Source organism: Amphiprion ocellaris, chromosome 7, assembly GCF_022539595.1.
Source record: "Amphiprion ocellaris isolate individual 3 ecotype Okinawa chromosome 7, ASM2253959v1, whole genome shotgun sequence".
Taxonomy (NCBI): domain Eukaryota; kingdom Metazoa; phylum Chordata; class Actinopteri; family Pomacentridae; genus Amphiprion; species Amphiprion ocellaris.
Window position 1 is genome coordinate 10145732 of NC_072772.1, and position 27419 is coordinate 10173150.

General features: G+C 38.5%; 1 protein-coding gene across 5 annotated transcripts in view; it reads right to left on the bottom strand.

The window, feature by feature from the left end:
• grm5b (glutamate receptor, metabotropic 5b) overlaps positions 1 to 27419 on the bottom strand; it is a 73507-nt gene that overhangs the window by 25900 nt on the left and 20188 nt on the right. The gene's annotated exons all lie outside the window — the stretch shown is intronic.

Sequence of the window (27419 nt, forward strand, 5' to 3'; positions counted from 1 at the left end):
ATTTCAAAAAAAAGCACTGAATTTGGTTTTCATTCAACCGATTGGATGATTTTTAGCACTAATTGTTCTACATTATAATTTGTATTAATCTAAAAGCATATATCTGTTAAATGAGTCTTGCAGAGAAAAAGTAAAAGTCAGTGGAGCCTGAAATAGATTTGACCACTGACTGCTGTAACTTTTACTGTTTTTGTCTCTGGTGTCATGCAGAGGACGTTGGATCGATCTTAGCTCCCCTGAGGCAAAAGAATAATAGGATTTTGGATATTTATGTGAGAATTTTCTCCTAGTCTGTGTTTAGCACAGTGATGTACTGGCAGAATGAGACACAGTGGGTGGAAAAGTGAGAAAGAAAGACTCAGAAAATTAGGAAAAGAAAACAGAGAGAAAAATCAATGAGACTGAAGAGCAGAGGCAGCAAAAACAGAGAAGTAAACAATCAATTATCATTAATCAGCACTCTCATGCCCCTCTCTCATCAATAAGTTTCTTCTTTTTTCTCTGACACGTTTCTTCTCCATCTGTCTTTTTTGTCCTTTCTCATTAACACTATCAGCTTCCCCTTAAGCCTTTTCATTGTTTTTCTATCCTCCTCTTCCTTTCCATCCTCCAACTTTGTCACATTCCACTGCCTCCATCTGTAGATATATCCTCCTCTCTTTTAACAGTATTTCTAATTTGGCTTTTCATGGACACAACACATACTTTTGATGCATAATATTTCTTCAACACACATACACATGCTGCCGGACATGCTTGGCCACTGTCACTATGGATTTGTTTGTTACTCCACCAAGGTATGCGGCGCATATGTGACGATCGACGTACGAGAATCCTTCTGTCTGTGCACATTACTCAATAATGGACCCACGGATTGGGATGAAATTTTCAGGGAAGGTCAGAAATGACACAAAGACCACTGCATTAGATTTTGGCAGCGATGTGGCTTATAGTCTAGATCCACAGATTTGTTAAGAAATTCCCATAGCGGCCGGCACGGTGTCACTGTAACTTTGACAACAAGTGAACGCTGCGTCTGCTGATGATCATATGATTGCGATCCTACAACAAATCCACTGGGACTTATCTGTCGGAAATGATAAAAGGTACAATTGATTAAACAGTGGGATGTTTCTGAGTCCCATCGATTCCTGCTACCCGCTACATATTTAGGCCACACGACATAGCAAACCCCAGCTAGACAATGGTGTAGCTCCTGATGTTTCACAAAGCCTTTATTTACGTTCAGCCATCGGCCTTATTTTGAACACAAATTCACCTTTCTGTCCTTCACTCCTTTCTTCAGGAAACACCATAAGAGCTTGTCCCCATTGCAGCTAGGTGCTTCTAAGTTTAGACACATCCTTTGCGTTAGACAGCAACAGCAAGGAACCGTTTTCTTCTATCTTTACGTGAATTTTTGGACTTTTCGCCAGCATCCTCATCATGTCAAGAAACTGCTTCTTAGAAAAACACTTGGAATGGTGCCAAAATAAAAGCTTGTAACACTTAAAAATATGCCTTCAAAATAAAAGCATTGAGGGAACGGTTATTTTAACACTAGCAAAGCAAAGGCTTGCAAAAAGTGATGAACGGATCAACAGACCTTTATAAGAGTAATTTACACGCGATTCGCTATCTGTACATACCATACAAATGTATAACACATGCTTGTGCTCAGTGCAAGGTCATTTTTTATTAAAGATTTCATCCGCCGGATATGATACAAAGACTGAGCAGCCCTGGCAGAGTACTGTGCTGAGAGCTTTTCTTGTTTCTTTTTTCATTTCTACCGTTTCATTTTTCCCATTTTTTGTCTCTCACTCACCCCTTCCTTTATTTGGCTTGCCACCTGTTTGGCAAGTTTCCCAGCAGGACACACCTGCCCCTCCTCAGAGCCCAAAATGACACACAACACCACCAACATACACAAAAACACACTCACAACTACTCTTTCATTATTCACCGTCTGAAAGCAAACATATTTCTAGAAACTTCTACATAATTCCAAGAAGCAACTCTACTTTAAAGTTTTTGAACCCAGTCTGTGACCTCTGCCATGTCCATGACAGTCTCACTGAACTGCTTTACTTCCAGTATACTGTAGTGTCATCATACAGCAGAGAAATAGAATAAACATATGCAATATTTAATCCAAATTATACAATATGGCTTCTGAAAATAACACATTCATTGCAGCAAATAATATTTGCTCTGGTCTGTATTGTACAAATATTTAATAAATTATTAATTCCCCAATTAGCTTTCCCAATTGGCTCCCACACATGAAAATAGAATTTTTCCTCTACCAATATCACATTTTTATCTGAATCCCACATATTTATTTTTAAGTGTAACATTTTGGTGCTTGTTTACCTGCATATCCAGTAACTGGTCGGTGGTTTTCCAAGATATGCTTCTGAGCTATTGTGCTTTGATCATATTCAAACAACATATCATTCAGTGACCTCTGTATTTAGAGCATTTCTTTGGTGAATCCTCATTACTGAAAGCTTGTTGTTACTGGGTAATTTTCATGTACAGTAAAAATCTGCAAAATGCAAAGAGCCCTTGCATGTCAGATGTGTCATGTGCAGTGTTGCAGCACTATTTTTTCATCATACAGCATAATTTGTCTTTACCTGCAACTGCTTGGTATCTTGGTGTCTCGCCTGACATCAAAGTAAGCGGTGGGCAAAACAGTTAGGCTTGAATGTTACTGTCTTCCAAACAGAACACTGTGATTTTGTTGTCAAGGTTAAACACATGGGTAAAAATTGGATTTTTTTTTTCATATTTGTAACAAACTTTCATTAACTGCCACTGGTGAATGTACACTACCCGTCAAAAGTTAGGACACACCTTCTTATTCAATGCTTTTTATTTATTTGTATTATTTTCTACTTTCTAGATTAATACTGAGAATTCACACTTTTGTTTACAACGCAGTGGATATAGCTACAAGTCTACAACTCAGGAACAAGGATATTAGTCCTCTTAGGAGACTGGACTCTCTTCTCAATTACAAAGTGATTGGCGATGATTGACATTAGCTTCTAACACACCCACCGAAAATGTATGGTAATTGATTCCTCCCAGTGCCATCTCATTTTGAAGTGCTCAACAGGAAAGCTACAAGCCTCCAAGCACAAAAACACCAAAGGTGCACTGGCGAGTCTGTGAATACTATGCATTTGCGCAGCACTCCTCGACTGAAAAGACTACAGCCTATAGGGTGTTATGTGCTATATGGAAGTTGAACAAAACGCATACAAAAATACACACAGCTTACAGATCAACACCTACGATGTGCAACTGTGTGTGCGATGTTGCCACAAGAGAAGGGCTTTGGAGAAAGCCCTTGGGGTATATGTATGTATGTACTGTATAAGAGAGTTAACTGATTGTGTATGTGCCTATGTGTGTCTGTACAGGGGAATAGATGTATGTGTGTGTGTGTCATCATATATTAGGCCGATCAATTGCTTACTCTATTCTTGATCTTAGTAACTGTTTTAAATGACATTCTGCCTCTCTCTCTCTCCGTCTCTCCCCACATGTCTAGGAGGACAAGGCCGTTGCCATGGTTTCCAGCCCACGCTCAACCTGCTGTCTGTACTTTGTGTCTCATTAGAAGCACACTGGATTTTAAGAGTATGTACACACACCCACGCACACACAGCCTCTCCCTCTCTCTGTCACACACAACTACACACTGTTCTATTCACTATTCAATTAACATCAGGCACCCTGTCTCTACCAATATTGGCAACGCTATTTGCATAATAGTACAGTATGCCAGTGTTATAGGCCAATGCACTACCTTAAGGAGAACTTTTACAAACCAATTCTACGTACTGAGGCCTGGGGCAATTGCCTTTCCATTCTGGTTGTTCAGAATATAAATAGAAACTGGAACTCATTTGCTAATGATTATTAATTTTCAGTTGGCTCTTTCTTGGTTATGAAATCCATCTCAGGCCAGAAGTTTCTGACTCTTTGAATTCCGGTGAAGGCTTGACAGGTGGATTTGGTTTCAGTGTAATGGTCACAGCTGTGCATTCTGTGTTTTTGCCTTGGGTTTTTCTCATAGTTCTTTTTCTCTTATGTCTCCTTTGCTTCCCTGCCTGCCTCTGTTTGTTTGTGTGCCAGTCTGTGCTGTGGGCGTGGCACTCCTTTCATTCTCCCAACTCCCTGATTGCTGATCAGTCTGCACACCTTCTATTATCAGCTCAGCAGTATATCCATCCTAGCTCTTCATCCACTCATCAACAGATTGTTGTTTCCACCAGTGTGCTAGGTCATGCTCCTTGGCCACTTAGACTAGTGCATTCTAAGCTTATCTCATGTTGTTTTTGATCTTTGGACTAATCCCTGGCTCCTTGTGCCACAGGATTATGACATGCCTGCCTGCTTCACTGCTCATCTCCTTGCCTGTTAATCAGTTGTCCAGCCACTCTCTACCCCCTGCTTTTATCTCAACTCCGCCCTGTTTCACCAACTCCCCTCAGCCCTCTGCCTTCGTATACCATAATCCTCATTTCCACCTATGTTCACTCACTGACAGCCAACAATAACCTATTTCTTATTCCTTCCAACTCTTAGGGTTCCCGCATTGATTCTAACATACAACAATTCTAAACACAGTCACCAGTGGACTTTTTCTCTGGACTTAAACAAAGCTACCCATGTTGAACGTTTCATCTAAATTAAAGTGATGTCGTTCTAGTGATCGGGGAATCAAACCGTTTTTGAGAATCGACAGCTTAAAACAAAGGTTAATTTGTGTTATTGTTCCCCTCTGAGCTCTATCGTGCTGTGCTTGATCATGATACAGTTGCAGATCCTTTTGGTGAGCAAGCCCTTGCTCATGTTTCACAACAGAGTGCAGAGTGGTGGCATACATTTAATTTTCATTGTTCTTAAGCTAAGGTATAAATCTGGATTGTTTCCTAATCATTGTGCTAAATTTGGTTTAGCTTGAGAAAATAAGGTCACAGATTTTGTATTGGCAAAATATTTGAATTTGATCTGAAACTGTGCTGCCAATAGGTCACTTTAGTAATTAATGTCCGAGTTCAATAATAACATGCCACCCGACCCCAACCCACCCACTCTCCAGCTTCCATGGCAACCTGGCAGAGATTCTAGATGAGCATCTGCTGCTTACAACCATACTGCCTGCATGCACATGCACTACAAACACACACACACACACATACACACCAGCAGTACAGCTACAAAGTCTGACAGCCTTAATTAGCTGGACAGTCAACACAAGCAGGGAAAGTGATCAGAGAACACACACAGCTCGATTGTTACAATTGGGCAGAGCGAGAAAAAAACTAATCAAAAATGTAGGAATGAAAGAATGTCAGCTGCTCTACATGTCTTCAAACATCCAAAAGTTGAGTGTTGACAGTCCAATAAAAGCACATTCATAGCTGTTAAATATTCAAACCAAGAAAACAAACATTAAGGACAAACTGATGTTGTCAAAAGGGTCCGCTGAATTTGGATGCTCTGTCTAAGTACAGTGGGTACGGAAAGTATTCAGACCCCTTTGAATTTTTCTCTCTGTTATATTGCAGCCATTTGCTAAAATCGTTTGTTATTTTTTTCCTCATTAATGTACGCGCAGCACCCCATATTCATAGAAAAACACAGAAATATAAACATTTTTGCAGATTTTTTTAAAATAGAAAAACTGAAATATCACATGGCCACAAATATTCAGACCCTCTGCTGTGACACTGGTATATTTAACTCAGGTGCTGTCCGTTTCTTCTGATCGTCCTTGAGATGGTTCTACACCTTCACTGGAGTCCAGCTGTGTTTAATTACATTGACTGGACTTGATTAGGAAAGGCACACACCTGTCTATGTAAGACCTTGCAGTTCACAATGCAACAATTACAGCATTGTGAGTGAGTAAATCCTGTACTAATAATACACTGACTGCATAAAATCATGCCTATACAGACAAGCTGTCTCGTATTACGAGTTAGTGAACTCAAAATCTGACGTGTATTTTGCCAAACAGGATGTGTGTGAACTACATGCATTGTACCAACTGAACAACATCAGTGAAGGGGACAGGCTTCCACCATGTGGTAATACTATGTTCACCATCGTTTAATTCCTGCTTTGTATTTTCTATTGTCTATGTAGTGCTTAGAGAAGTCATATCAGCGACATACAGGAGCATGCAAAGCTTAATAATCCATCACCATGAAGGGTTTTTAGAGAGAGGCTTCAGGAAGAGCATGATGAGCTCACTGAAAATTGTAATGTGAACAGAAAGTATCAACCACTCCTGAGCCGTGAAACCTCATCTATCAACAGCTTCAGAGAAACAGAGGTCCAAGTTCACCATGACTAAAGCAAAACTCATCAAGCCGAACGTCACATCTGTTTCAGACACAGAGGAGCTAAACTCTGAGTGTGTGTGACATGGAGAAAGAAAAGCAAGGCCTGTGTGTGTACCCACCTGTGTAATTTTGTGAGTGATCGGACCACTTTACACGCCTATCATTCAATACCACACACACAAGCAGCATAACAGCCTGCGCCTGCTTATCATGGCAGCAGGTTCACTTTTACCTATCTATCGATGCCACACTTCATTACCCTTTGTCTCTGTTTTTCTGACACTCTCTCATTTCTCATCTTTTTCCTTTTTGTCTTTTCTCTCCATGCGTGGATTCCCCGCTCGCTTATTTCTTCCCCACTCCTTCCTCCTTGTACCTCACTCCTGATCTGTTTTATCTCATGCTGATTTCCTCCAAGCTTCTACTTATCTACCTCACTTACTTCTGTTTAATTTCTCTCAGTTGCTCACATTTTCACATTTTCCGAAATTCTCTTTCATAAAGACATTGCTAAATTGACATCCACGATCCATGAAATTCTGTTACCTAACTGGCTTCAAAAAAGGGGGAAACAATCAAGTAATGACTTAGACAGAGACACACAAATTATTAAGCTTCATAAACACAGAAAGTGGAATATTTCAACAAAATAGTCATTTAATCGTTTAGCTTAAATAACAGCATAACTCATCATAACTGGAATCAAACCATTTCACTTTATGGTCACAATATTTTAAGTTTATGTTTACTCTTTCAGTGGTGCAGTGTCATTATTTGTCTAGACTTTACATTAACCTCGATTCCTACAGCTAACATTTTGCAAACTAAAGATCAATAACATGCACTAACCTTAGAAGCATCCCTACTTCCTCAGCTGTCTACAAAGATGAGTCACACAGACAGAAGTACACAGTCACTTTCTTTCTCAAATTCACCCACATACACTTTGTTCAGGCTTGTGTAGGCATACAAAGTGTGTTTCACATTTTGGCAACTTTGCTGATTTCCCCTAGGCTGATTTGATATGTGACAGAAACACATCTGACAGAGACACACAAAAAAGTTACAGGGACAAAAATATTCAAGAGAGACAAGTGGACAGAAGAGAAGAGAAGAGAAGAGAAGAGAAGAGAAGAGAAGAGAAGAGAAGAGAAGAGAAGAGAAGAGAAGAGAAGAGAAGAGAAGAGAAGAGAAGAGAAGAGAAGAGAAGAGAAGAGAAGAGAAGAGAAGAGAAGAGAAGAGAAGAGAAGAGAAGAGAAGAGAAGAGAAGAGAAGAGAAGAGAAATTATTAAGCAGAGCTAGTAAAACATTTACTTCCTGGATTACTGCTGTCTCCCCTTTTAATAATACACATTAACAAGAAGTAATGGCTAGACAACCCACTTTGCTCATTCTTATTCATTTTGGACTGACTCATTTAAACAAACTATAGCTCAGAGAAGGTCATTTGGACGGGAGGAGAAAAAAGAAATGTTGAAAACAAACTAACAAAAAGCTCTTTCCTAATGGAGAAAAATGACAATCCAAATCTGTTAGAGCAAAATGACAGTTTCATTTTTTAACATGCTAACTTTGGCGATGTGTGTTGACCTTCAGGGCGTCCTGAAACTCACTCCATCACTGCATGTCATCGAGAAAATGTCCTTGTTGGAAAATATGTCAGAAGCAAAGGGAAGTAATTGTTTTGTAACAGAAACTGGTGCAAACACATCACTGGGAGACACCACTGTGGTTTAAAAGTAAAGTCTACAAAGACACAGTGTATATAATCCAGTGTAATGGTGGAGGGAGCACATTGGAAAATATCACATTCAGTTTGTTATCATTAATCCTTCCACCTCACAGTGTCCAGTACTATGAGCTTATACATTTTGTTCAATGTGTCCCCCAGTGGAAATAGCAGCTCATCCCTTATTACGTAATTGGAAGCATTTTATGTTTCTAACGGTGCCATGGCCACAGAACAAGGCGCCAGTCTCTAATTCACATATACCCATTCAACTTTAAAGCTCGTACTTCCGTGGTCACTTTGTAAATAAACGACTTTACTGACAATGAAAACAGAAATTCAAATCGAAGCTCACATTTGCATTTATGCACACATATGCACAAATGGCTGCCAACTGTTCTACAATAACAGCTGATAAAAATGTAATGTTAAAAGCAAGTTCCTTTGGAACATAATATTTAATGATGTAATTATAATAAGTGGCGTTTCATGATTTATTATTGCATTCACTGCATGTTAAAGGTGAAAAGACATTGTGCTGCAGACAGCATGAAAATTTCATTTGAATCTTGTATTTCCATTTAAATTTTGGCAGACTATACCTACATTGAGTCTGTTTTTTGAATTTCCGTTTAAATTTTGTCATAATTTTTGTGCATTTGAATGAGAGCAAAACACAACTGTCCATTTGTATTTTTCATTTGAATTACAGCATAATTGCCTCTCTCCACTCTTCAAACAGGTGGACTGAGGAAAAACAAAAGAAGGAAAGCAGTAGATATGCTCAAATAACTTGGTGTAAAGAGGGAACTAAAGAGTGAAAATAACTTGAGATGGAGGGATGCCATAACTACAAAATGATGCTGAGGGAGAGTATAAGGTAAGAAAGAGGATGAATAAGGGCAGATAACAAATATTATTCCCCTCCAGCTGGGGTCTTTGTCTGGACGCAATCAGATGTGAGAGTAGCACACACACATATATGGGTAGAAGACGTGCACACACTAGTTTACTAAAAACCTCATCTGCTCCAGAAAGGTATGTGTGACTATGAGAGAAAAAAACTGAGTGAGTTCTATATGACTACTGTGACTCATGACTTGTTTTATGTCTCAAAATTTGTGCCATCAGATGGACTTTTTACTTGTTCATGACCAAAGAAACCATATTGTTTACAGGTAAAAAAGAAAAAATGGAGAAAACTACAGAAAGAAAACTACAGTGGAACAACAGTTTGAAGCCAACAAAATGTAAAGAGTGGATGATGTTGGACATAGCAGAAAGAACAAAGCAGCAAGCAAGAGAAAATGAGACCTATGAGTGAAATATCAGAAGGATTGAAGAGGTTAAAGACAACAAAATCCACTTAGATAAGTCGGTACAGAAAGGGAAAGGATAAAGTGACACAGATATAATGTCTACGGAGACACAGAATGACGGACGGAGAGAAAAAAAGGATCAAAAGGGAGACAGCCGTGTTCTGTAAGGTTGGGCAAGTGTGTGTTCTCAGCAAGTTAGAGAACGAAGTGGAGCAATAATGTTTGAGGTGAAAAATTGAGTTGAGCAGTGGAGAAAGACACAGCCAGAAAAAGAGGAGAGAGGAATGGAGGAATGATGTCAGGGGGAAAGAGTTAGAGAGAGACAGAGGTTGTATATTCTGCCTATTCCTCCTGGTGTAGCCTCATCACTTTTTATTGCTTCACACATAAAAGTGTCATCTCTCATATTCAGCACAGCACACATTGTAATATCACCTGCTGAGGTAATACACCACCAATGTAACATTACTCTCTCTCTCCCAGTCGTTCTTACTCCTGCTTTATCTTTATCACCATGGTGGCCTTTTGGTCTTTTGCTCCGTCTCAGCTTCCCCCGTTCCCTCTATCATTTTTTTTTCTCTCAGAGCTTCCTTTCTCAGTTTTTACATTCAAACCCCTCTGTTCTGAAGCCAAGTCATTTAAAGGCTGTGATTCTGCAGAAAAACAGGTGACATTTAGCTAGCTACCACAGTTAGTTAACATGTGCCAAATGAACCATCCCAATCTCCTCTCCTCCCCTCCTCCTTTTCCTGTTGTCCTGTGCACAAACACAAATGTGCATGAGCAGAAATGTGCAAACACAGAATTGACAGCCAGAGGACCATGAGCAGATATTCACTGACTTTGACAAAAAGTGTATTGGAATAGATATTGCTGACCCTGCCTTTAGCTGACTTTCAAAAGCAAGGTCCCAGTCTGGGACCAGAGTGTAAAGTCAGTTTGAAATTAAATAGAGTAACTATTTGGAGAACCCAATTAAATTTTCCCACCAGACAAATGATTTCTTAGTTAAAAGATAATGCTAATACGATACTTCAACTGCCATATGTAAGCTGACAAGAGTTACTGGCTGCTAGGCAAGACACAAGGAATGATTACAGCAACCCATGATGTATAGCAACTCTATAAACATAGACTTGAAAATATCACCTTAAAGGTGCCCTATACAAGATTTTGAACATAAATATAGTATTAATAGAGCAGAATACAACTGTCAAGAATGTAAAGATTTAGTGAAGTAATGGTGTCCTTATCAGAGAATTAGCTTCTATGAGCTTCCTCTGTTTTATGTTTTGACAGCCAGTGCTGAATGTTAGAGCATGTTAGCACATGTGAGTCCTTCTCTTTGAAAACTGTTAACCTTCCCCACACTTAGCATTCAACTAGTGCCCCAAAATCAGAAGAATTTAAAAACTAAGAATTTTATTGATGTTTTATTTTGGGTCTGTTTTTTTGGGGCTCCCCCGAAAAAAAATGTAACTGTAACACGTGTTTGCCTGACATACAATTTTTCTGACTACGAACTTTGCATTATACAAAAACAAAATGATCAATCAATGGAATCTGTTGTGTAACTTCTTAAAATCTACATAAGAAAACTAAATGAGGAACACAAATGATCTGTTTATTGAGAAAGCTAGTTTGGTTAGTACTGACAAATATAATTAGTATTTAATATTTAAATGTATATTTAAATTCAATTATCATTATTTATGTTCCTTAACTTGTAATTTTAGATTAAGTGAAGAGTTTTCTTTGGGGCGGGGTGCTGTTTGTTCTGTACACACGCTGGTTTTGCTCTATTTTGTTTGAAATTAATTGACATGTTAGTTTCTATGTTATTGAGTCATTACCAAGCTGTAATTTTTTGTTTTTCTGTTTTAATATGTTGATGTATATGTAAAGTGAGAAAAAAAAAATTCTACTTTTGATAATACAAGAGTTTTAAAAACCATATCGGTATATTGTGATTATGGCACTTAATGCTGACAACAGAAAGTAGTGTAAAATCTACAATATACACATATACTGTAGTAGAATACACACGCCATCAGTATGTAATACATAAGCTCTAGTGCCAAGTCACCAGTTTCTATGCAGGCACACACTTCTCCACCCACAGCCATTAGTGGACAATCTTGTATAACCTAATGATGGACTCGTGGCTTAGAAGCAGCAGTCAGAGCTGTTTCCCGCTTTACACCATGACAATAATTACTGGTAGGGCCTGCATGTCCGCACACACATAACCAGTCTGTCTGACAGCAAAGAGAGGTGCAGCTAATGCCCAGTAACAAGACATCCAGCTTATCGCCTACAGAACCGTGTGTGTGTGTGTGTGTGTGTGTGTGTGTGTGTGTGTGTGTGTGTGTGCATCACAGAAAAAGAGAGACTACCAGATGGATCTGCAGTAAATTAGCTGCATGTTATTTTGGACTTCAATGACTTTCCGAAATCTCATTGAGCTCTCGTCTTTTCCACTCTCTTTCTCTCTTCTGTCACTTAAATTCTAGTTTGAGTGCTTTATCATCACAGGAGATAGCCACTGTTGCAAATCTGATACAACTTACAACACAACATGACAACATTGATATACCTCATACTGTATCGTTTTTAACAGTAAAAGGTCAAATTGAAATACTAACATGTAACTATATCACTCACTCATGCACACGTAACAGCCTGCATATAAATTTATGAATGCATCCACATGCACAGCAGCAAGCAAAACAGATTTACAAGAGTATCATCAGACAGATGTTTTCACTCTAATGGCAGGTGTTGATATAATCTCCAGATATTTGGTTGGGGGTTAGTTTGCATTTTCTGTCAGTAACTTCTCCTCCTTCTCCTCACAGCACATTTTGCAGTCATATCATTTTTTTTGTTTGTTGTTTTGTTTTGTTGTTATTTTATACCAACCTTGTGGAATTGATTTCTTGGTTTCATTCATAGCAGTGGAGTGAAACATTCTGCTTGCCCTCTTTTATCCTAATTAACTATGATAGCGATGTCTGGTTCTGGGAAGCAATGTTTTGCGGTGGTAGCCAATCTCTACAGCCAGACTGTGCCCATGGAGTTTGTGTGTGCTTTAGAATTTCTTAACTAATAAAGTTGTAATAAAAAGTTCAATTAAAACTGATATTTTTTCTCAATTTCTATGGCTGTTGTGCGAAAGATTGATGTAGCCGCTGTGTGAGAGCAAGCCACTGGGCTATTCCCTGGCTTTTGTAGCTCCCATTAAAAAAGCATGATGCTGTATTGATAATAGTGTGAGCCACTGTAAGATGAGTGGCACTCTTTTGTATTTGCAGTAGCAACAGATATATTTCTACTTTTTATTTCGAGGCAGTGTTTGTCGATTCCAATAATGGTTTTGTTTTTGTATGTTTTCAAAAACACACTTTTCTATGTGACTTTACTATTGATTCCCTGGTCTTGCAATTATTGAGCAAAGACAGGTCTTATTGCAGTGTGTTGCTGAGGAACTCTGCAAGATCATTATACTTAAGGGAACATTTAAACCTATTAGGTCCCAGTGAGCCAAGTTGAGAACATTTTGGTGTGAGCAGGTGAAGTGAATATATACATTTTGTGTATGTATTCACTGAGAAAGATGGTGTTTTCTCTCATCTTTAGAGTTGTGTTTATGCATCATCTAGTCCAAGTAGTTCACTTGTTCTGCTTGCCCTCTAGAATTTGGGGACCAGGAAGCTGTAGACTATTAATGTTTAGAGTTTTCACAGCAGGTTTATATTGTGAAAGCGGATAGGGATGCAGTGACTTTGTACATTGTCCGTACTCTGCCTTACTTTGCCTCTGAGCTGTTACCTGTGACATCCCTCATTATAGTAATGGGACGCAGATGGCGGCATGTATATAGTACACTAGTAAACATCCTGATCCATCTCCTGCAAACTTTCTCTCTTTCACACACTCTGTCTTCCTATAATTTTCTCACCCTCTGTCTCCTTTGTTGCTATGGTAACAAGCCGTGCGGGGGCTGTGATGCGGCACACATCACAGCCATCTCACTGAGCTTACTGGAAGAGAGGAAAAGCAAAAGGGACAGAGACAAATGGGGGACGGGTGTTGGTGTGTGTGTTTGCTGGAGTATGCGGAGGACATCCTGAGACTTAACTTTAGGTGTCATTCAGACTGCAAGCTCATTGTAACCTGGCACTTTCTAGGATAAATGTGAAACCTGGTTACCACCTGCAGATTGCTGTCTATCAAGGGCTTGCTGGTGTTGCAAATAATTATATATCAAAGTCAATCACATAATCTGGCACCTTTATAAAGTCACCCAACACAAGCTTCATTGCTGATTACATAACAAGGACCCATGAGTCACAGTTGTACATTTTGTATACTGCATTTGTATACTTTTATAGACTTACAGTATTTACCTGACTGAACTATGCTAGTATTTGGTGACACTCTAGCAAGAAAAATAGGAATGTAGACAGACATCACACTAATAAATGAAGGAATTTGTGTATGTGTGTCAGTGTGTCTCTTGTTCACTTTTCTCAACAGCTGTATATTCAATATACGTCAAATCTGGCGGGTGCATTGCTGGTGTCCTGATTAAGTGCACAGCTGAATGTAAAGTCTTTTGGATGAGTGGTTCTTGAGAAACACAAAAAGAACAAGAAAAGCACTCAGAGAGCACAGTACTTTGCCAAGGCTGCTCAGTCTTTGTATCATTTCTGATGGATGAAATCTTTAATAAAAAGGGACCTTGTGCTGAGCACAGGTGTGTTACGCATGTGTACGTTATGGATGGATACCGAATCACATGACCTAAGTATGTAGCAGGCGGCGGGAACTGATTTGACTCGGAAACCCCCACAATTTAATCAAATGTTCCTTGTATCACTTCCTACGGATAAGTCCCGGTGGATTTGTAGTAGGATCACAATCGTGTGATCACCAGCAGGCAGCTGATGTAGTGTTCGCTTGTTGTCATAGTTACAGTGACACCATGACGCTATCCCGCAATAATACAGAAATCTTTAACAAACCCGTGGATCCAAACTATAAGCCGCATCACTGCCAAAATCTAATCAGTTGGTCCTTGTGTCATTTCTGACCTTCCCTGACAATTTCATCCAAATCCGTTAGTCCATTTTTGAGTAATGTTGCACACAGATGAACAGACAAATGTACGCCGATCATCACATAACTTGGGTTCCTTGGCGGAGTAATTACTTGAGTTGATCACTGCAGTGGGGCTAAGGCTGCTCAGCAAAAAGGTGTGACTAAGACAACATTAAAAAAGTGACAACTTGTTACAGCCATTCAAAATATTTTGCATCGCTTGCGTAGGCTAGTAGTTCTTGCTAAATTATTACTTCTTGGGTCTCTGGTTGTAAGAAAGGAAGTGCAGCCAACTCTTTTTTGATATCCAGTGGTTCTGAATGTCGATACAGAATGCTTAAATGACTACTAATGGAGAATCATTGGTTAATCAGAACATCAGAGCCCTATTCTTCTCCATCCTACTATGAACGATCTCCACAAACCGGACACCAGTGACACTCCTTCCATATAGCGGACGTAAATTTGACATTATATGGCAGCAGTACAATCTTTTGGCCACATCTGTTAGAAAAATCTGACTCCAAATCAAAATTCACATACAGTTACGGACAGTTTATCCATTTAGTGACAAAATGCGTCCAAACAACGTTCCCTACTGGATTTGAACTGGCAGGTCATTAACCTGTTTTATCTCCCCACCTTCTTTCTTGTTTCAGAGGCTTTATCTCAGAAACTCAAGGATGAGTGACTCCATCACAACAGGCAATAAAATACGGAACTTCAATAAATTCTCAAAAATACGATCCAAAAGGCCAACCAGCTTCTGACTGTCAGTCCAATTACTATGCTCAAGTTAATAAAACATGATGCAAACATGGCAAGCCACAACATGACAATGTTGGATTATATGATTTGATTGTTTTTTATAGGATAACACAATGACCCTAATCTAGGACCAAATGTCTTATTTATGTAGTTGAACATGCAGAGGATATGGTGACTCAGCTTGCTGATAGGCACATCAGAAACAGAAACCTTTTTAGTATTTCTGTTTGAATGACCTTTGATTTATGACTGGTTCATTTTATCTCAATGATGTCTTGTGCGAGTCCATTTCCTTAAAAGATATGTGAGACTCTGCCTCAGCAACCTGCCTTCAATTAATGTTTAATTTGATGGCCCATTTCTTGCTGTAACCTATTAACACATGAGGTAATTTAACAAATTGCCTCAAGTAATAAAACGATGCAAGTATCTGTTTAACTTAACATGTCAAGAAGAGCAGAGTTCCTAAAAACTGAATAATAAAAGAAGGGAAACATTTAAAGAAATCCTGCAGATGAGCTGAATTCTGTCTCTCGGCACGTGTCATGTAGTCCCATTTCTTCAGTTGCTCTCACTTTCAGTATTTATCACACAAAAGCAAAAAAAAAAAAAAAAATTCAAACTACAGTATCAGACAAAACACTCAGCAGCTTCAGATTCTCCATATTCACATCTTTTACTTCACTGGGTGTCTGGGGCCATTTCTCAGAGGCATCACAGTTCATATTTCTCTTAATTACCTTTGCCTGGTTTGGAGTCTGAGCTAAATTAAGGGCCAATTCATTTCCTGCCCAGACACTTCAGGAGATAGCAGGGCAATTTTTTACAGATAGCCTTTCAAATATGTGATGGATGAAAAGCAAGAGTACTGAGGAGAAGAAAGCCTCAAAAGATGCTGCCGATTATGGAAACAAAGTAGAGAGATGCAAAAAGTCAAGTGCAGAAATGGAAACAATTGGAGGGAATAAAGAGCATCGAGAAGAAATATCAGAGGTTATTTTTTCCTCTAATGAGATCCTTGCTGTTGCAAATTTAGGTCAATTTGATACCAGTTTAAAATCACATACAGGTGAATAAATGTTCAAAACATTAGCTTTTTTTAAAATAATGAAACTGAAAAATAAAGGGTAAACCCTCTAGATTCCAGTGTGGATTACTGTGACAACGACCCTAAAAAGGATTATTTTGTGTGTATTGGAGTGCGTGCATATGTGAGCATGCTGATCCAGTGTGCTGACGTAACAGCCGGCTTAATCCCACACTGTAGATCTCAGAAAATGAGCAGCAAAATACCAAACTGAGAGCTCAAAACTGACTAGCAGTCCAAACAACACACTTTGTTGTACCAATACAGAGAATCGTAAACACACATTCTCACACAAGAACAGATATACATTTATTCTGGATTACCTTCTCACTATCTCCCTTTCTTACAATGTCTGTCTGTCTCTCTGTCTTCCCCTCCTATCCTCTCTAATTCCAAGCACTTTTCCCATTGGAGTGCTGTAAGAGGATAAGGCCATTCCCTGGGAGAGCAATAAGAGGATGAATATGTGTGTAGGTGTGTTTGTGTGTCTGCCCATGCCAATGTGAGTGTGTATATATGCATACCGACATTTTTTGTGTGTTGCACATGTTGCTCAGTCAATGTGCAGCTGAATACGGATGTGTTGATGTCTATAGTTGTATACTTGAGTGTGTTTGTGAGTGAAAATACATTGATAAGTGTACATGATGTTGGCTGAGTGGGTGTGTGCGCCTACAGGTCCGCCCTACATATGGAAAACCTCTTAATTCCCTGTCAAGGGAATTTGAGAGCTGGAATATGATTAGAAGTTCCAATGTATTCTTTTGTTCTTCAACATCTGTTTTTTATCATTTGTAACTGTAGGGTGATCACTAGCAGTCATTTATCATCAGAAAAAAAGATGAAAAGGATGTGCAGCAACAGAACATTCCAATGATTTCATTTTTGGAAAATATCTACACCAATCAAAGGTTAGTGCAACGTTGTTCTAGTATGGAATTAGAAGGAATTGTTACCTTTGCTCATAAATTTATTAATACTTAAGTTTTCTAACTTCCTTGTTCCTTAAATAGGTTATTTTAATTTAAAAAAATGTATATTGAACCATGTAGCAACCGTTTAAATCTTATGTCCTTGTGACTATTAACAAATCCTACAGCATGTTTCCAGCAGTGATTAATATAATGGAGGTATGACCCGTCTGTGTTCATTGACAAAACCAGAGATTTGTCAAACATATGATTTTATCTCAATGAGATACATTTCACAGAATGATGACCTTCAATGGGAGGCAGAGAGGGAACTGAATATGCCGTTAAATCTAAAAAAAAATCCCTTGAATTTAACAATGAACAGTTTAAACAAAAAGCTATTGCCTATTTATCTTAAATGTAACTAAAGGCAAGACGAATAGGTCAAACTTTTCTGATAGTCAAAGCGAGAAGAATTCAACTGTTGGTGGTAGGTTACATTTCTCCCATTGTACCCCACTGTTAGTGGACTTTAATTCCGTTGCTAAAAATAACCTACTCCCAAATTGCCATGTACCATTGGTACAAGGTCAATACAGCATAGGCTTACCACAAGGTTCTGATGATATATGATGTAATGCTATTTCAGTGGATTCAACATCCTATTAAGAAGAATTCTCAGTCTAACTGCAGGCTCTGACCTAGAGGAAATGGGCACAAAAAGAACAACACCTCATACACTTGCACCAATATCTCTCTTTGACAGTGTTATTGGAATAAATAAACCTTTCACATACAAATCATTTATTGTTATTAATAAAGCTGGACCTGTTACTGTAATGATACCGGCTATAAGTCTATGAACACATAGCACGGTGTGTCTTGATCCCAAGTATCAGTGTGAAGAGACATCTTGTCATTTACTACTTTCATTTTCAGCTACAATAAAAGCTGATCCTTTATTTAACAGAACTATACTTCAAAATTCCGTCTATTTGCGTTGTTACACTAGTCTCCTTAATGACAGTTGGGTTTTACATTGCAAACATTTTGAAAATTAAAGCATTAATGTGAAACTTTATTTGATGGTTCTTGTAACTGACTCTGTTCTGACACCTGGGTTGGAAAATTATAATAGAGTAAAAAATCTGGACAAAGCATTCAGGCAGCAGCCTCTCATTTTCAGCACGTACTGACCTTCACTTCCACTGGTTAAAATGGCACTGTTGGTAAGTCAAATGAGCTGTCACTAATTAACACCAGTCCAGAAGTAACACGATGACAGGCTAAAAAAATAACATGGTTGTTGTCAAGTCTCTTCCCTGTCCCTAGGTTAGTGTCTGTACTCCACCACAGACTGTTAATGAGGTGAATCCTCAGAACTCCAAAACCTACTGGCAGATGAGAAAGGCATGTTTTTTTTTTGAGAGAGTGTGTGAGGTAAAATTTTGAGTAGTCGCATTTGTCTGAGTGAATGACAGTCACCAAGTTATTCTGTTGTCGCTTTAACCAGCACAGGCAGCTACTGCGTTTGCCATAGTGGTAGTAAGTATAGCTTTTATTTCTTCCATGGCTCTGTCAGTTTTTTCCTGCATGATACGTAAAACGAGCTATTTAGCTCATGTGCATTCCTCAACCAAAATTTAAGAAAGAAAACGCAAATAGGGAGAGGTCCGACTGAGTCACACCTGATAATCAGAGTGGAGGTACAGACTCGAAGACACTGAATTGGTGAGTTAGCCAACTACAATGGCTAGCTCAGCAGCAGGGATGCAAAATTAAATAATCATTAATCATAATCATGATTTAAGCTTCTAACCACGATACAAAAATGATCAACTCTGGTCTTTACATGTAAAAATGTGCTCCACACATACAAGGTGTAGCGCATTTATGTGCACTGTTTTTTCTGCTCATGTAACAGCGCATGTGGATGAAATCATTCAATTTAATCTTGAACTAATCTGAGATTAGAACACTTTTTCTCACTCTTTTCAAACTAATTTTTCCTCATACAACTGTCAGAGCACCACCGCAGCCTCCTTATCAGCATCTACCATAGTCTGCACTGTGAGGCGTTTAGGGAGCATCGGTAAATGTAACGTCTTTCGATAAGCAAATGTTCAGCTAGTGAGGTGTTTCGCTGACTGTCTCAGCAGCAACCAACAATCGTGACAAAAATTTACACTTTTCAGCTGAACTACAGGCCATGTTTACACAGAACAGATAGGAGACGAGTATGGAAACATTATAAAAGAGAAACTAATAAGTTATCTATAGTATGTAGAGCCACTATTTTCCCAATATTTCCAGTTATTGGTAACATCTTGTAAGCACTTGGGAAATGCTGTACATGTTGACTGCAGGCCTTTTTTAACTGTTGTAAAATAAATAATGAAAGAAATTCAACCAATTTTTTTGTTGTTTCTTATGTTGTATAGCATTCTAACTACCATACTGCACAGAAGACATTATTCTTCACTCCTACCCATAGTTGTTCTGTTTTCGTAGAGGTGCAGGACTTTACACCGGACTGAAAATGAGATCACAGTGACCAAAAACCACTGATTTTGTGTGACAGGAGTAGACATCCAGAAACTGCTTGGAGGGTTCAGAGTGTTGGTTCAGAGGGTTAACTGAACAGCCTCAACTAAACAGGATGTGTCTGTATTCCTAACAGACAGACAGGTTAAATTGCAGGAGTCGCATTGAACAACAGGAAAGTTGTTGTCCTGGATATGACTGTAAGTCGTTCTACTCAACAGTCATTCATAAGAAGACCTTCCCTTAAACAGAGAACCCGGCAAGGTAACAAAAGATAGAGACAGGAAAACACAGAAGCAAAGTGTCAAAAATTCAGGAGCATGAGAAAAAAGAGAGATGCAGGAGCAAAAGAAAAAGACAGGTAGTGTAAGACAAAGATAGGGAAAGGCCTGTGAGTTGAATAAAGAATTCTTTGATATTGGGTAGTCTCAGTTCAGCAGCTTTTTGATCAGCCGTCTTAGTAGACTTCTCCCAAACTGACAACAGAAAATGAAAGGTAGAGTTTTATTGGAGTTTAAAATGTCAAGACATAAACCTGCTGACGGATTTCTTTGATATGTGGTTGACAATCTTGACACAAAGGAAAAAAAGAGATCCAGGGCACTTTGCATTATGAATTCCTTCCTTTGTCAAATTCATGGGAAAAGGGCTTGATGTGGTAAAAGAAAAGAACGTCAAGAATAATGACAAAAAATGAGTGTTTCCTAAAAAATCTCATGAAATTTGATGGCTTTTTGTCTAACACATTTCACAGGTGTGCATATTTGTCCAATAACATATTACGAACAACATAGGGCAAAAGAGTTGTAAATTCTTTTTTAGCATTGCTCTGACTTACAGAAGCTAGTGAGAGAGACTGGTCTAGACATGGATTCTAGGACTTTAACTCTCTATAGATCTATCAGTATTTTCTGCAAAATCAGTGGAATCAGAAAATTAGTAAAAGATAACACAACTGACAGATTGACGGAGTATCACTTACTGCTCCAAAAACCTTTTAATAATTTAAGTATGGGATAGATTAGCAATTAGACTTCCAATTACCCTGCCACTTTCTAAAAATAGATGAATTCAGTCCCGAAGCTAGATACCCCGCTGAAGCCCCAAGCAGTGAGTCATTAGCACAGTTTCCAAAGTTACATTTTTAAATCCAATTTGCACACATTTCAACAGTTTGCTCACATCTCAGCAAAATGTGTCCAGAATATGCAGCATATGTGAATTCAGATTAACAGTCACTCTCATTGAAGAGAGAAGCCACTGAACAACTACTAAACAACAGAGAGGTCAGTCTGTCACAGGCAACTGCATATCTGCACAGGGTCCCACCATCTCATAAACTACAATGCACAATCTGTTGGAAAACAAATACTGACGATGGGTAATGACACACATTCACACATATACTAATGCACACGATAAAAATGCTTCTCTTAAATTTAGATTTTTCCCTCATTTTTAATGCATCCATCTTTAATTACAACATATTCTACTGAGTTTAAATTTAAAAATAAATGCTAAACATCTCTTGGAAATGATCATTTCAAAAGATAATTCTCAGTTTTAGATGTTAGATGTTTTTGAGACATGAAGGCAGAAGTTCAGACGAAAAGTAAACATTTTAAGCAGTGCTATTAAAAAACACGTTTTTTCAAAATAGGCAATATTACGCCACATAACCGAGTACTTAATGCCTCAGCACACTGTGCTGTTGGTGGCAGTGAGTCTGAACGGCTACAATTTAGTTGGTCTTATTAGCGAATTAAATTGCATTTCACAATTTTTCATCATGGTGATTTACTGTCTCTGGACATCGAGTCCACATTTTTCCTAACAATGGAGCCAGTTTTTGTGTCTAGATCAGTTTGTGTAGGTGAAGAGATGGGACTTTGCTGCTGTATTTGTAACGAAAAACGTGGTCATGTGCAGTGCTCATTTAAGACAGGAGGATTATGTTTCCCGAGATACAATGGAGTGCCAGATGGGATGTCTAAGTCAGGACATGAGAGTGATAGCTGTTGCGGTTCCTTTGGTATACACAGTTCCAGCATCAGCAGCAGCTTTTGGTTCTGGTGCAGGCGGGTGCAATGGTTACAGATCAGAGATTCAGCACAGCGAAAATGCCAACTGTGTACTCTAAGTATTTTTTTAATGTTTGCAAACTTCTAAATTAATCAGCCCTCTCCCATCTCTGCCTCTCTTCCACATAGCACCATAAAACAAGTGTTGGTTTATGTAATTCAAGCTGATGCCCGCCTGTCAGTTGTTGTGATGGTAAGTATCAATACTTTGGTATTAAAGTAGCCAACACCAGCTGTTTTATATCCTGATATGTAATAGCAAACTACAGTACTGTTGTGTAACACAATATAAGCTAAAATGATCAAATGCCAGTCTCTCACCAAGACACCTGCGCTGTTCTCCGCTAGTCGTCCTCACACCAACAAAATAATTATTCGCTTATGGTCATTATGTCTCCTCGTCCTCGTCTGTTCCTAGTCTCCTTGATGTCTTGCAGGCTAATAATCGTGAAGTTATGGTCTGCCGTATGCCTGTGAATATACATGGTTAACCCCCTCCTATGTCAAACCACATTTAGGATCTATAGTTCTTTTTGATAAACTTGACCTAGCTTGAATGCTTTCCCTTTAATTAAATCAAGACCCAGTTGTGTTTTTAAAGGCAGGTGTAAAACTCCATATATTACTGGAATATATACAAAGATAGATGGTCTTTTTTTTAAATCTAGTTTTTGCTTAATTTTCCTACACATTAATTCACTGGAGTTGTCAACCTGCAAGTTGCTTTTTAATTACCAGCAGTCTTTTATTGCAAAGCAATGAAAAGAAAGAGCAGAATTAATTTCAATCATTTTACCAATTAAGTGGCATGGAACAGCTCTTGTTTTAATCAAGGGTAAATTAACATGACACTAGAAAACAGACAGCTCCATATTCAGTCAGACTGAAATAAACCCTGGATCTGTGTGCATGTACAGTATGTGTGAGTGTGTATACCAACACCTTTGCATGTCTACATGTTCCCAAGTAAATGAGTGTGTTTGCAAGTGCAGACACATCCCAAACACAGCAGCGATGCGCAAATTACACTCCTACTGTGAGCGATTTGCTTTTCATGTCTGACAAGAAATCTTTTATTACCCTGATATATGATTGCCACACACACAAATACACACGTACATACACTAAACCTGTCTGCTCTGTGCTCTGCCCTCAACAGCTAATCTCTCCTCACTTCAATCACCTCCCCCCTTCTCTCCCATTCCTCTTCTTTCTGAATCCCTCCTTCCTCTCCTTGCTGTTTCCTCGCTCTGCCCTCACCCAGTCTTTGATCTCATCTCACAACCTCACAGGTGTACAACCCGTTATAAATCAATTTCAATAACAGGCAACTTGAGTCACTCCGATGTTTTACCATGAGATGCCTTTTTCCAATTGCTCTCAATTTTAAATCACAAGAAAATTCAGCTTTAAAGAAACAGCTGTGGTGTCAAGTGGGGAACTGCAGGGGTCTGACCTCGATGAGTTCAAGGTCTCTGTTATATATCACACTCTTACACTCTGACAAAATGCAAGTAGCTGGATTCAAAGAGGGACACGGAGAGAGTGGGAGATAACAAGATAAAGTCTAAATGAATGGGGAAAAAGAAGCAAAGTAAGAGAAGATAAGGAAAGAAAAAGATATGAAGAGCTGTATGGGGAAGGACAAGATGTGTGGGTTCAAAGAATATTACAATATCACTGAAATAGCCATCAACATTATCAATAAAGGTCTTCCTTTAACAGTTCTCAATGTCGTTACAGAGGCTGTCAATATGAACATGTCGCTACAGAAAAAAACAGCATACAGTACACATTTACTGACAGTCACACACACATATATAGATGCACCCACGCATGCACATAACCATTCACATAAACACATGCGCATGCGCCACATATCACCCCAGCTGCTATGCTGGATTCATCCAAATATGGTCGGGGATATTTCCATGGCAACAGCAGGGAGAAGGGGTGCACACTTGTGTGGGATCTCCAGAGAGAGTCTGCTTTTTGACTTTTGATTCAAACTATTCTCTTTTTGTTCATTCAACAGTATAGCCGTTTTTTCAGCACAGTCACAACATCTGCCTCTAATGGAAATACAAGCAATCCAGCCTTGGCAATATATTGGCTGCCAATCCAACTGTACTGCTTGAACTGCAAGGCTGCAAAATTTGTTTTAACCCATGAGGCTGTTGTATAAATAGTATTTGTACTTTCCAACTAATGGCTTTCGTTTTTTCCCCTGAAATGTGATGCAAAGCAGCAGCAAAAGAAAACAAAACACAACCAGCACTAATGGACTAGTCACAGAGAACAGGCAAAAGACAGGCAGTGTATTAGAGAAAACATTTATCAAACCATAATAAGCGACCATAAAATACAGAGATGTTGCTGTGAAGTCAACATTATTATAAGTCCAAGCTTTTATCCTTGACTGCTCTGCATATTATATATGGCTGCAAGATCCAAGAAGAATACTTTATTTACTGTAAGTGGAAACAGATGTATTTGTGCCCGTCATAAATAAGACCTCATATGAATTTGAGAAGCAGCTGGATCTTTTACTTCAAGACAAATAAAAGAGGTTATTACGTTGATTTAGAGAAATCTGACAACTGAAAGTGTGTGTGTGTGCGTGTGTGTGGGTTTGGAGGGGTATCTATGTGTCCCATGTGGCTATCGATATTTATCTCATCCCAGCTATTCATTAATGGGCCTGTAGCCCTTTGGCACCATGAGGAATTATAGAACAGAAGCAATCAATATATCCAGGCAGTGCACGCCTGTGTGTCTACATTAGGCTGGCAGTGTGTGTGTGTGTGTGTGTGTGTGTGTGTGTGTGTGTGTGTGTACCACATAGTTTTCTTATGATGTAGTAGCCCCTGGACCTGAGTGTTTTTTTATGACTATTTCTAGGAGGAAGAAGACCATAGAAAATTTAACCTTCATCAAAACCGAGTAGCTGCTGGAGATTTATAAAAACGAAAAAGGTGTATTGTATGTATAATAAAATTATTTTGAAAGGCAATGACCTTGTAATGTTTATATCATTTTTATCATATGGTACACAGTGGAGATATATTGTCATACAGGAGCCTAGTCAAGACGCAGCACTGATTAAGAGGAAAGTAGTTAGGGCTGAAAAGTTTCTATCAATGTCTACAATCAGATAGCCAACTAGACATTAACTGTACAGTTTCAGTCAAGAGTAAGGTGATGACGCCATATCATAGAGGACCCGTTCTGACTAACAGCAGAAGTGTGTCACTAAAAATATCTGAAAGGGCAGTAAGTAAGTTCTCACAATGTGATTTCACCAACTCAAAAACAGAAAATCAAATTAATTAGCCTGGTGAAATTAGAGGCAATAACACAAAGACACTTCAAACACAGACACTCCAGATGTTCATGATGAATTCCTGTATGCCATGTGGCACATAGCCCATTTCAGACACTAAAAGTATAATCTTGAGGTGCGGAAATCTTGTGGTATTCTATAGTTATCTGTCCAAGGTAGCTGAATCTGTGTGCTTCTCTGGTAATGTAATTATCCTGGTGTTAGACGAACTGGACTAATCATAGGTTCCTTCGACAGACCTCCAGTGAGCAGGGCAACCACCCGTGACCATCTTCAATTTACAACTACACTCCATTTATGATACTGATGCTAACGAAGCCTAATATTCAATTAGCTGACCTAATCAAAACAGACTGGCCAGAGACACAGAACTGCAAGATGTACTGCAAAAAATATCAGCCATTAAGTTCTATATTCACCATTAGAAAAACAATTTTCTTCTCAAAACTGGAAAGCTAAATGGTTAGAGAGATTTAGTTAAGTGAAATGCTTCTTTGCTTCGTTGAAGAAAGTGAGCAAGCAGTATAAATGCATGTAGATAGTGTATGATTTTTTAAAAAAATGTAAGATCGAGTTTATCTGATTTGGCAACAAATGAAATCCACATTGATGGATAACTTCCCACGTTAAATACAGAGAATACAGAACGACGCTACGTTTGGTTGCAGAGGTTAAAAATGGACACGGAAAAAACTCAATGACTGTGGCAAATTTTAGAAACAATGTTGTGTCTAATGACTAATCTTTTCATCTTTTTTAAATTTTTCCCTGTGCAGTCATTACCGCTGCAAATTCTAGTTTTGTCCTTCGGAATTTAGCGTAATTATCCATCAAAATCTCTGTATCACAAAAAGTCAGAACTTAAAGAGAATTTATCCCATGACAATATATCAAAGTTATGACTGATCTCTTCTTTTAACTCTATGAGGACAGAATATTCTACTCTGTTTTGTGATCTTTCTAGCTCACATTACACTTTCATGTCTAATGGAAAGGCAAACCCAATTAACAGAAGTGCAACAGATTTAGTACAGCTTAAGACTTTACTTCACTCCCAGAAGGACGACGATGATGATGATGTTGATGAGGATGATGTGCAAGATGGGTAAGATGATAATGAGGATCATGGTGGCGATGACAACAAAGTGATGCCTGCAGCGATGTTTTAGGTACACAGCACAGATCACTGAGGAAGAGTAGAACAGAAGTGAAAACAATTATATTTGTGGCATTTTAATAGTAATCACATGATACTGTTTACAATCTATCCAAAATCTATTTTGTTCTGTGCATGTTGGCTGGCAATGTTGCTAAATCATTATTCATCTTACGTTAATTACACAGTTGGCATAGCAACCAAAACTCAAGCAACTTTCATACAGACACATTCATGCATGCACACGCACATACACATGTACAGTTGTAGATGAAAAATGCCCATTTGAAAGGTTAATTTGGAAAATGAATTATAGGAGGAATTTGTCAAAGTGAGAAGGAAGCCTAATGGAAAACTGTCAGCAACAACGCATCTTTGTGTGCATTTTGGATGTACAATCTATTTGGGTAAAACACCATTCAGTAGATGCCTCTTTGTTTGTCATAGAGGCATCTACTGCAACACTTTATGGAGGCATAGCAAAAATCTACCGCTTTTCCACTAAGAAGTCACAGAGGTTTTTCAACAGTCAAAATGTTGTCTTCAAAAATGAAGACAGATTTTTATAACAACTACATGAAACAACAGTTAGAAACTGTCTGGCAACTACTGTATCCATTAGAGTTTCCAGCAGTCTTCTGTTGTACAAACGGACCATCTCCACTGATTTAATTACTTTCCCCAATAGCATGGAATAAATGACAGCACATTTATCAAATAAACAGTTATCTAACAACTAATTCGATCACAAAAGAAGAAACGTCTGTATCTGTCAAATTCAGCTGAGCGAATTACAGTGATTGGTCTGTTACACTCATCATTAATTTGCATAATGGTAATTAATAACAAAACAGTATGTCACAAAAATCAAGAAATAATGGGGATTTGTGCAGCATTGTTGGTCAAAGACCAGGTTGATGGTACTGGTAGTTTAATAATCAACAGCTGAACGTACATTTCATGCATAAAACTGTACTGAAATTAGTATGAATTCTATATTTACCATC